Genomic DNA, 9,300 nt, shown 5'->3' with positions numbered 1-9,300 from the left:
TTTCGCATTCATCGCTTGCATTCACTTTTTATGTTTGTGACCATGCTCTTCAAAAATAAATGATAGTGACAGTATGCGCAATGCACAGCATAACCACCGCAGTTTCTGGTGCTAGGCAAAGTGTTAAAGACGCTGTTGTACAACCGAACACCCGTTTTCTAATTGTCACGTTGTGGATTCGCCAACACCAACCCACACGAGCTATGGCTCTGAAACAACGATTGTCGAACACCTGAAGACGTAACAGTTTCGCTGCTTGCAAAGGTCCCGTTTCACAACACGACAGCCCGTACAATAGCCCTATATACACGACCCATAAGATTCAGAATTATGCCATCATAAGTGTTTAAAAACGCCACCCGAGCCTTAGGTATTTGTGCATTGACCCCATCTGTCACACTACAATCAGAACTAATAGAACTTCCAAGATACGTCAAACAATACACAAATCCGAGTGCCTCAGCTGGATTGTAAGCGGAATGTTCAGTGACTGCATTTCCAGAAGCAAGGCTTTGCACCTTGTGGGTGCAAATCGCATGTCAAAGGACGGGATGACCCGGATTAGTTCGTCCAAAAACACCTGAAGTTTCTCCTTTTTAAGGGAGAAAACGATATCATCCGGGTATTCCAGATCGACACCACCATATATTTGAACATCAGGGTTTCGAAGACCTTGTAGCGTTCGCTTCATTATATTGTCGACGAAGTTAAAGATGGATAGAGAGAATGGGCATCCCTCCTAAAGACCACTTTGTATACGGAAGTTTTCGGAGAACTCTCCGTGTACTCTATTATCTTCAAGGCCTCATCTATGGAGCTGGATGTGCCCGATAGCAAATAATATGGCCGTGCGTTGACCAAGTGCTGTCCTCTGTCCATCATTCCTCACTCCAACCACACCCATCCCTCATAATTATGATGCGATGCGGCAAGATCTGTAGGTGTGTGCTCAAGGTACACCACACACGAGATTAAACAGGAATAGAGAGGAGGGAATCCTTGCTACAGATCACTTTGTGTACGGAAGTTTTCGGAGAGCTCTCCGTATACTCTTACGCAAGTCTCAGAATACAGAGAACACATTCTACTGACAAACTTCCACAGCACACCTGTTAAGGATTAGCCTTGTGGGAGCAAGACAAAAAATGTCAACATAACGCAACAAATGTAACCAGCACAAAAGTATGTCGACGGACGCTGATTGACACGAGCGACCGGATTGAGCGAAAGATCGTTCTACTGGATATATCAGCCTGCGCAATGAGAACAAAGCACAATGCTAACCGATTCACACAAAACATTACCAACAAAAACTAATATAAACTCACAACAAGAAATTCATCCTTTTCCGGCGTGAGCAGGGTAGGAAGGAGAGATTTATCACTGAGAACGGCTCGTAACAAACAACTGAAATGAGTGGGAAAGTAGAATCCGGACATAGATAAAACGCATAACTAATGTTCGCTCAGTGATGAACAGTAGATGGGCTGTAGATTCAGTAAGCTGGTGAGATTATGATTTAAACCCGCTGAATTTTCATGCTGCTCGACCAAAATTAACGCCGTCCAAAGAGCCGGGTGAAAAACCCTAATCCATTCAGAGTACTTCTAGGGTACAGGCAGCACCGGTGTGTGTCGATATACTTACACAGAGTTGAAAACAGGTCCAATGCCTAGCCGATCATGAGATAAATAGACAACGAACGCGAAGCAAAAGGATATACAAAAACTGAAATAACTTTTCTGTTCCCACCACACGGGGTTGTTATTTCCTCGTTGTCTTGTGATTAACTGTGGTGGCTGCAACAGAATGGTGGACACTGCTGTAACTGGCTTCGATTCGGAGCCACGTCTTTAGCTGTTTCCAACTAATGTCAACTATGGTCTCCAAGCCTCATTCAGAGAGTTGGATACGCCCGATAGTAAATACCATGGCCATGTTCGCCAAGTGCTGTCCTCGGGCCCTCATTTCCCACTCCAACCACACCCAACCCTCATAATTGTGATACGGTGCGGCAAGATCTGTTGTCATGTGCTCAAGGCATATCATACATAACTGCTTCTAGCATCCCAATGTGTGGCAGTCAAATGGATCAATCTAACTTCTAGTTTTTCACGTAGACATTGTTCAGTGGGTTGATTCACCCAGCAAGACGTCAAGAAATTTGCGTTCGATGGTTCCACTCGGCTTGCACTAAGGTACAAACAAGAGTTGCCGGCGTCTTCTCTCTTACAGCGGGGCGCCAACATGCTTCGCATCACGGACTTACTTCACTGCATATATCGTTTTGTGGGCCTATCATGAGTTAAGTTTCCGTTGCCATGGTACAGGCTTAACGTATTCCGCTGCTCCCAGAAGGACCATCACGAAGAGGCGGGGCCCTACTGTGGTGTGATGAGTTGCGTACCTACGTGATCTAATCGGCTATATAGGGAGAGGGCCGTCCGACTGTCACAGAATCTCCGATTACAGTGTTGGTCAACATTGGGGGACGGATCATGAAATGCATTGTCATTTATCCAAAAATAAAGCGGCTGTGCGGCCAAAGTCCACGGCCGAGGGCCCGAATCGTCCTGTCAGTGTCTTGGCACCTGTGATGACCAAGAGATCGCTACGAAGGCCTAGACAGGTCGATAATGACTACTCAATGGATTGGAAGGTTGATGTAGACAGTTCAACTTGTAGTCTAGATTTCCAACTGCCAAACGTGCCCTGAATTATGGTGCTTTAGATTCTGAAAATTAACCATCCACCTTCAACACCCGTTCGGTGTCTAGCTGTCATGTCACACGAAGGAAGACGGTTGAGATACCTCCGGGTTGCCCGGGCGTAGATAGAAGTGGAGATACTGAGATGACAGTGATAAATTTGATGCAGGACAACCGCACCTGTAGCGGTCACGAACTATCGGTTTGTTTAGTCCATCAGTACCCATTTGGCGAGAGAGGACAGTCAACACTGATCCAATGTTCTCAAAAGGTCCAAGAAATGTTTCTGAGGCACCGATGATTAGAGGAGATCTGCAAGCATCAACGTCTCTGATCCATAAAGTAGAACATATCGGACACCGACATTGCGTCCTCTACCGCTGACAGCTACGCTGATGTCAAGTAATCGTCTCAAATATTGGAGGCTGGCAAACTTTGCCATCGCCTTCCTAGCTCGGGAAGTGATTTCGCCCTTCGCCAGTCTACCAAAAATTGCGCGGCTGCCGAGCTAGATACTGTGCCTCTTGATACACCATAGTGGGCGGAGCAGGAAGTCAAGGGACTGACAGAGTTGCACGATCGTTCAGTAGGTCACAACAACTGGCTACAACCCGAACCCACGATGTCAATTTCGGCGGAGCAAACTCCAGTCAATTTTACAGCAATTCGAAGAAGCTCAAATGAGGCTTGTTAAATCTCTGATGCGCAGTATGCCGGCAAATGCGACAAAAACGGTTAAGCCTCCGTTTTCTTCCACAGCGGCTGCTGCTAGCTCGATTACTGAATTCAATTTCGATGCTGAATCTGAACGAACTTTTGAAAATTGGTTCAAGAAATACGAAGATATGTTTCAAACCGACTTTGCTGTTTGATGATGCATGGAAAGTTCGACTGTTGCTGCGGAAATTGGGGACAGCTGAACACGATCGGTTCTCAAAGTTCATACTCCCCAAACTTCCTCGTGACTTCGGTTTCGCAGATGCTGTCAAAATTCTGGCCAAAGTTCCTTGTTCAATATCCATTATCAGTGTCTCAAGATTACCAAAAAGGATACTGAGGATTTCATCACCTATGCCAGTGCGGTCAACAAAGAATACGAGCGCTTTCAGCTCAGCTCCATGACCGAGAATCAGTTCAAGTGTCTCATCTTCCTGGTTGGTCTTCAATCGCCGCGAGATGCAGATATTCGGACCCGACTACTCAATAGAATTGAACAGGATCCGGAATTGACGCTTCAGAAACTTACCACCGAATGCCAGCGTCTTATCAATCTCAAGGCTGATGCTGCAATGATCGTACATTCCAAATTCTCCCATCCGCCAAATTCTCCCATCCGGATATGGCATGCAAAGTAACTTCCAAAAGGAAGCCAAATTCTAAACGAACTCCAAGAAAACCGCCCACACCCTGTTGGTTTTGTGAAGAATGACACTATTCACGCCACTGTCCCTACCGGAACCACAAATGCAGTAAGTGCAGTTGAAAGTGCCACAAAGAAGAATGTTGCAGAGACAACTTCAGGAGCTCGCGCAAACACCGACCCGACAAAAGGACGCAGGAAAAGGCCTTGACCGCCATATTCAGAATGAAATCACCCGGTAGACGGAAATTTGTCACATTGTATCAATGACACACCAATTACCCTCCAACTGGATACAGGTTCTGACCTCACTCTGATTTCAAAACGAAGCTGGGATGCAATTGGAAGGCCACCAGTGGAACTCACAAAGTGCACCGTTCGTAATGCATCCGGTGGAAGCCTCAAACTGACCGGGAAGCTGAACTGTTCCATTAACGTTCAAGGGAATTCAATCCCGTGCTACGTACTACCCCACGAACTGTACAAGACTGGATTGAATTAATGAGCTTCAACTCTTGGATGAACCCCTCAGTGCCGTTTGTAACGACGCAACTGCAAATGGCTCCGATACGTTCACGAGAACATCACTTCCTGACCATTCTGTGGTCGCCACAGTTACAGCCAAACCGGAGACCAGATGAAGCATATGCGACACAGCGACTATGCAGCTTCTGGCATCATCATCATCATCATCATCATCAAAGACAGCAACATCAGTGTTGGCACTGATGCTTCACTGCCGTCTGCTTCTAGCGTCAGCCAGCGGTAGCCCTCTCACTTCAGTCCAATTTGGTGAATCCTGCCTGCAGCCTGCAACGTTTCGTCCGTGGTCCGAACTCTTCAGTTTACGGTCGCAAGTTCATTCGGATCGTGCTACCGCTATCCGGAAAGTCAGAAAAAGGGGGCGGCAGAGTGGACGCCACAACAGTCACACAGAGACCAGCCACTGATTCAAGGATGTGAGGAATACTCCCCACGGTGGACGCGGGGTCAACTATGTCAAACACGAGACAGGTAAGATCATCAGCACGGCCACCTCAAGGGAATCAACTTCAGACAGCAGACTACGGCTCCGTAAGGGGACCATGTCGCATGGGACACCGGACAGCCGTGACATACCTCCCAAGTGGAGGGTACCAGATCCCAGATCAGCATGCTCCCAGCTTCAGGGACGGACCGAAATGCGACAGCAACTCCATAAGTCGTCACAATGGAGTTCAAAGCAGCAGTCGGTTGAACAGCCTTCTCAAAGGGGAGGTGTTCCGAGGCCACTAGATGAACTTAAATAGCACATCGATCGGTTCATTTAGAAGCGTGGAGTTTGGGCTTGATCCCACCAAACCTTGCATTTTAAATGTGCACAGCGCAGACCGAATGTGCAGCAGAACTGTTTAGATTATTTAAAAAGGTGTCCATTTCTAAAGAATCTGATTCAAGAAGCGTAATATCTTCGGTGGACACAGTGCTTGTTAGTGGACTTCCTATGAGTACTTCGATCCCCGAGGCCGGTAAAGAAGACTCAGGCGGCACACCGATTATAAACCTGAAGAGGAAGTATAGACAGCACCATCACATGAGACAATTGGATTTGGTAAACTCAGGAGAGTTTGCCGTAGATAAGTACGGCAATACGTTAAGTATTGAGAAGGAACATCTTTTATCGTCATATTTTGTCACAGTTTTGGACTGTCAGCAAAGTAGAAAGTAGATTCCAGATAGAGAAGAATGGTCACTGTTGGTGATCGGAAGGAGTGAAGCGATTCCAAAACTGGTAGCGGTGAAGATATTAATTCAACCCTGGACAGGATTTGAACCCAACCTTTAGAACCCGACCCCTACCTCTCGACTCAGTTTAATTTTATAGAGCCTTGTAGGTGGCGAATGGTCTTACGACAACCGGCCTTTTCCCTGGAGGAAGCGAATAGATGAATGTGTCTACACAATACCGCACCCGGCCAAGTGGTGTCCTTCAAAGTGAACGACTTTTCAACTTTTCAACTGGTACCTGATTATCACATGATCCACCTGAGTTTTCGGCTGAATTGCAGTTAGTGGTCACTACGTAAAATGGTGAGCGCTTGCTAAGTAAGCTTGCGTTGGCGAGAAACGATCTTTAATGAATAACCAACAGTCCCCATTATCTACTCAAATTGGTCACCGAAATGACCTCTCCATACTTGTTCGGACAATCGAACCACTTGCCGGAACCACGAATTTCGAGACAGATTGAGATGCATAACCGAACCGGAGACGTGTGCGTGTTTCGGAAGCCGTTGTCTTGTGAGATGTGTTGCAACTCCAGCGTAGGTTCAAGAACACGGATTTCACGGATTGACACACAAAATCTAGACTACCGCCCAAGTTTCCCGGGTCGAACTGTTCTTGTCGTTAAACGGCTGTCGTTCACCTGAAAGGCACAAGCGAAAAAAGATGCAGAATTGCCGTTTAAGTTCTCAGCACAAAGCAGTAAGCTAGCCAGCGCGAGGAATCGCAGAATAGTGTCCAGTTACTACATGGAGCGTGGACAACCGCCAGAGGAAAGTTATTCAACGCAGCAACCGCCCGAAATAAGAAAATATTTGTCTGATAAAAGTGCGCACTCCGAGCTTGAAAATCTTCATGCCATGCCCCTGCCGTGTGTTATTTGGTTTAACGGTGAAGAACCTGTTGGCCAAACCTAAACAAAACAGGCATAAGCGAGTACTAGGTCTCCCTGGAGGTGACAATACCCCGGGGGAAATAGGTCAGGCACCGCGAGACGCGTTTCGTAGTCCACGGGTTTAAGGCCAGCGACCATTTTCGTAGCAGCTCTTTGGACACGCTCAATGGGGGTTATGTTATTCTTGAGTCCTGGGTGGACAATTTGGTTGGCCTATTCAACAAGCGGTCTGAAGTAGCCTCCATAGAGGCAGTGGAAGGGTGCTACAGCTGAATGCTGGAAGTCCATGCGAGTGATATGAGAGGTGTGACGAATCACCCGTGGAACGGCGAACGCCTTCCGAGCCGATTTTTCATGACGCGGTGAGAAGGATATGTATGAAAGAGTTAGATACCCACATCTTTTTTCCATTTGCCCTCATAATGCCTTCTGGTCCGTTCTAACCATGCACGACAAAGACGTTCGCCGAATCCCCTCCGAATGACATATGGATGCACGCGTCATCATTCAGAGGTAGGTGCCAGTCGAACGACCACTGCTTTGCAGTGTCTACGTCCATCTAGAGGGCACTGATATTTGAACTCTAGGATTTCAAGTCGTCCGCAAAAAGCAGACACGGACTTGAAAGAACATCCGAAAGGTCGTTGGCGAAGATAACAAACAGCACTGGTTCCGGAGCCTTGGGGAACTCCAATGGAGACCGACGCTGAAGAAAAGTAGCTTAAGCCTACTTTCACTCGGACTATTCTGTCTGATAGGAACTCTCCAATCCAGAGTATAATTTCCCCTTGAAACTCGTAAGACTCGAGTTTGTGGAACAGCGGGACGTGTGGGACTTGATTGAATGCTTTTGAGAAGTCGAAAAATATGGCATCCGATATAAGCCCCTCGTCTTTAGCTCGGGTTAAGCTGCCCATAAATCCGAGCATGTTTGTCACACAAGAACGGTTTGGGAGGAGTCCATGTTCCGTGGGGGATATCAAGGCGTTAGCAATGTGATTTATAATTACCCGATTTAAAATGCATTCCATCACCTTGCACCGTACACTAGTGAGGTTGATAAGCCTGTATCTGCCGGGCGACAGCCATTTACTAGTTTTGTAGACTGGCGCAACAATCGCTTTCTTCCAAGCAGAGGGAACGTTTCCTTCGTCAAGCGACTAAAGGAATATCAGGTAGAAGCGCTTTAAAGCTGGCAATTGCCAGTGCGGACGTTTTCTTCAGGATCATTGGATAAACTTCCTATGCCCTCAACGCGCAGAACGGGTTTGTTTTGTGCAAGAGTTGACAAACGTCCTCCTCCGTGAAGAGCAAGTTGGTTGGTGGCTCGTGGTTACAACTTGAAAAGACTGGGTGTGACGAGGTCGCTGGGACAGAGTTCCGCCCACCACCGTGTATAACAGGGCGTGGCTGCTTTATACAACCTTTATTGAAGACTAAAATAAATGGTTGCTACCTTAGTTATAGTTTGACACCGGAAGTTTCCACAAGGCTACGCTGGAATCTCCACGACGGGTGCGAAGCGCTGAGTCAAAATACTCTATCCTGGTTGGCTCGTGTTCTGACCTATCAGAGAATAACTACGCAGGCTCGGAGTCCGTCCGTAACTCATCCATTCAAGTGGAGTGACGTTCGGTAGTTCTGAATGGCAGGCTTCTGGACAGGAACACGACACACATCGATAGAAAAGGTGGATAAATTTTCAGAAAGAGCTACATTTTCTGTCTGACACTGCGGAGGCTGAAGCCAGTAAATATGGACAAGTTCACTTGAATTTGATGGGAATTTATTCAGATCTACTTTACCGGGGAAGTATTTAGGACAGTAGTTACGTTTCTGAAACCCAAAAGAGTAAAAAAGCTTTGTTTAATGGCGTGTGGGGGATGAGAGCCAATGAATGAAGCTTTGAGAGGGCAAATGACTGAATCTGTTCTAGGCCTTCAATTCAAAAGCTGAACTTTCACTGGGATATGGGGTTTTGTTTGGGTACCACTCCTTAGCCTCTGGTTTAATGGTCTGAACCCTGCAGTAGAGGTTGGTAAGTCATTACTCTTAGGGGCCCTCTCCGCACTTGTTGCCTTACCGGCCTGGTACATTTGGGTCCGGAGTGCCATGGAAAGCCGCCATGTGTGTTGCCGGGATACCCAAGCCTGGACAGAGGCTCTCGATATATCGGGTGTGGGTTCAAACCATGGACCTTCCAGCAGATCATATCACGCCTTAACCATTGACCTTCCCAAGTTCACTAGAGAAAGTCGATACTTGCCTAATTGTCTTTCCTGTTTACTATCGGGACGGTTTTAGCCCTAACAACTACAGTCAAATATTTTTCTACCTTTTGATTGCCTTTGTGATGGCGAAAGGCACAGATACCGTTCTGGTTGCCTTAGACTTGATTAAGAGTTTGATGGGCTTAGTACGTCGAAGGAGTTACGCGGTAAACTTGGACAGAATCTGTACTACAGTGAGCGACTGATTTAACTATATTATGACCGTTGACCGGCTTTAGCTGAGATATTAAGCGCTGCTGACGATCTTGCCGCGTCGGGTGTCCCGCGAACTGTTACGGCGGA

The sequence above is a fragment of the Opisthorchis viverrini genome (assembly GCF_000715545.1).
Source record: "Opisthorchis viverrini unplaced genomic scaffold opera_v5_531, whole genome shotgun sequence".
In the NCBI taxonomy this organism is placed as follows: domain Eukaryota; kingdom Metazoa; phylum Platyhelminthes; class Trematoda; order Opisthorchiida; family Opisthorchiidae; genus Opisthorchis; species Opisthorchis viverrini.
The sequence above is the reverse complement of the archived record's forward strand: the minus strand, read 5'-3'. Positions refer to the sequence as shown.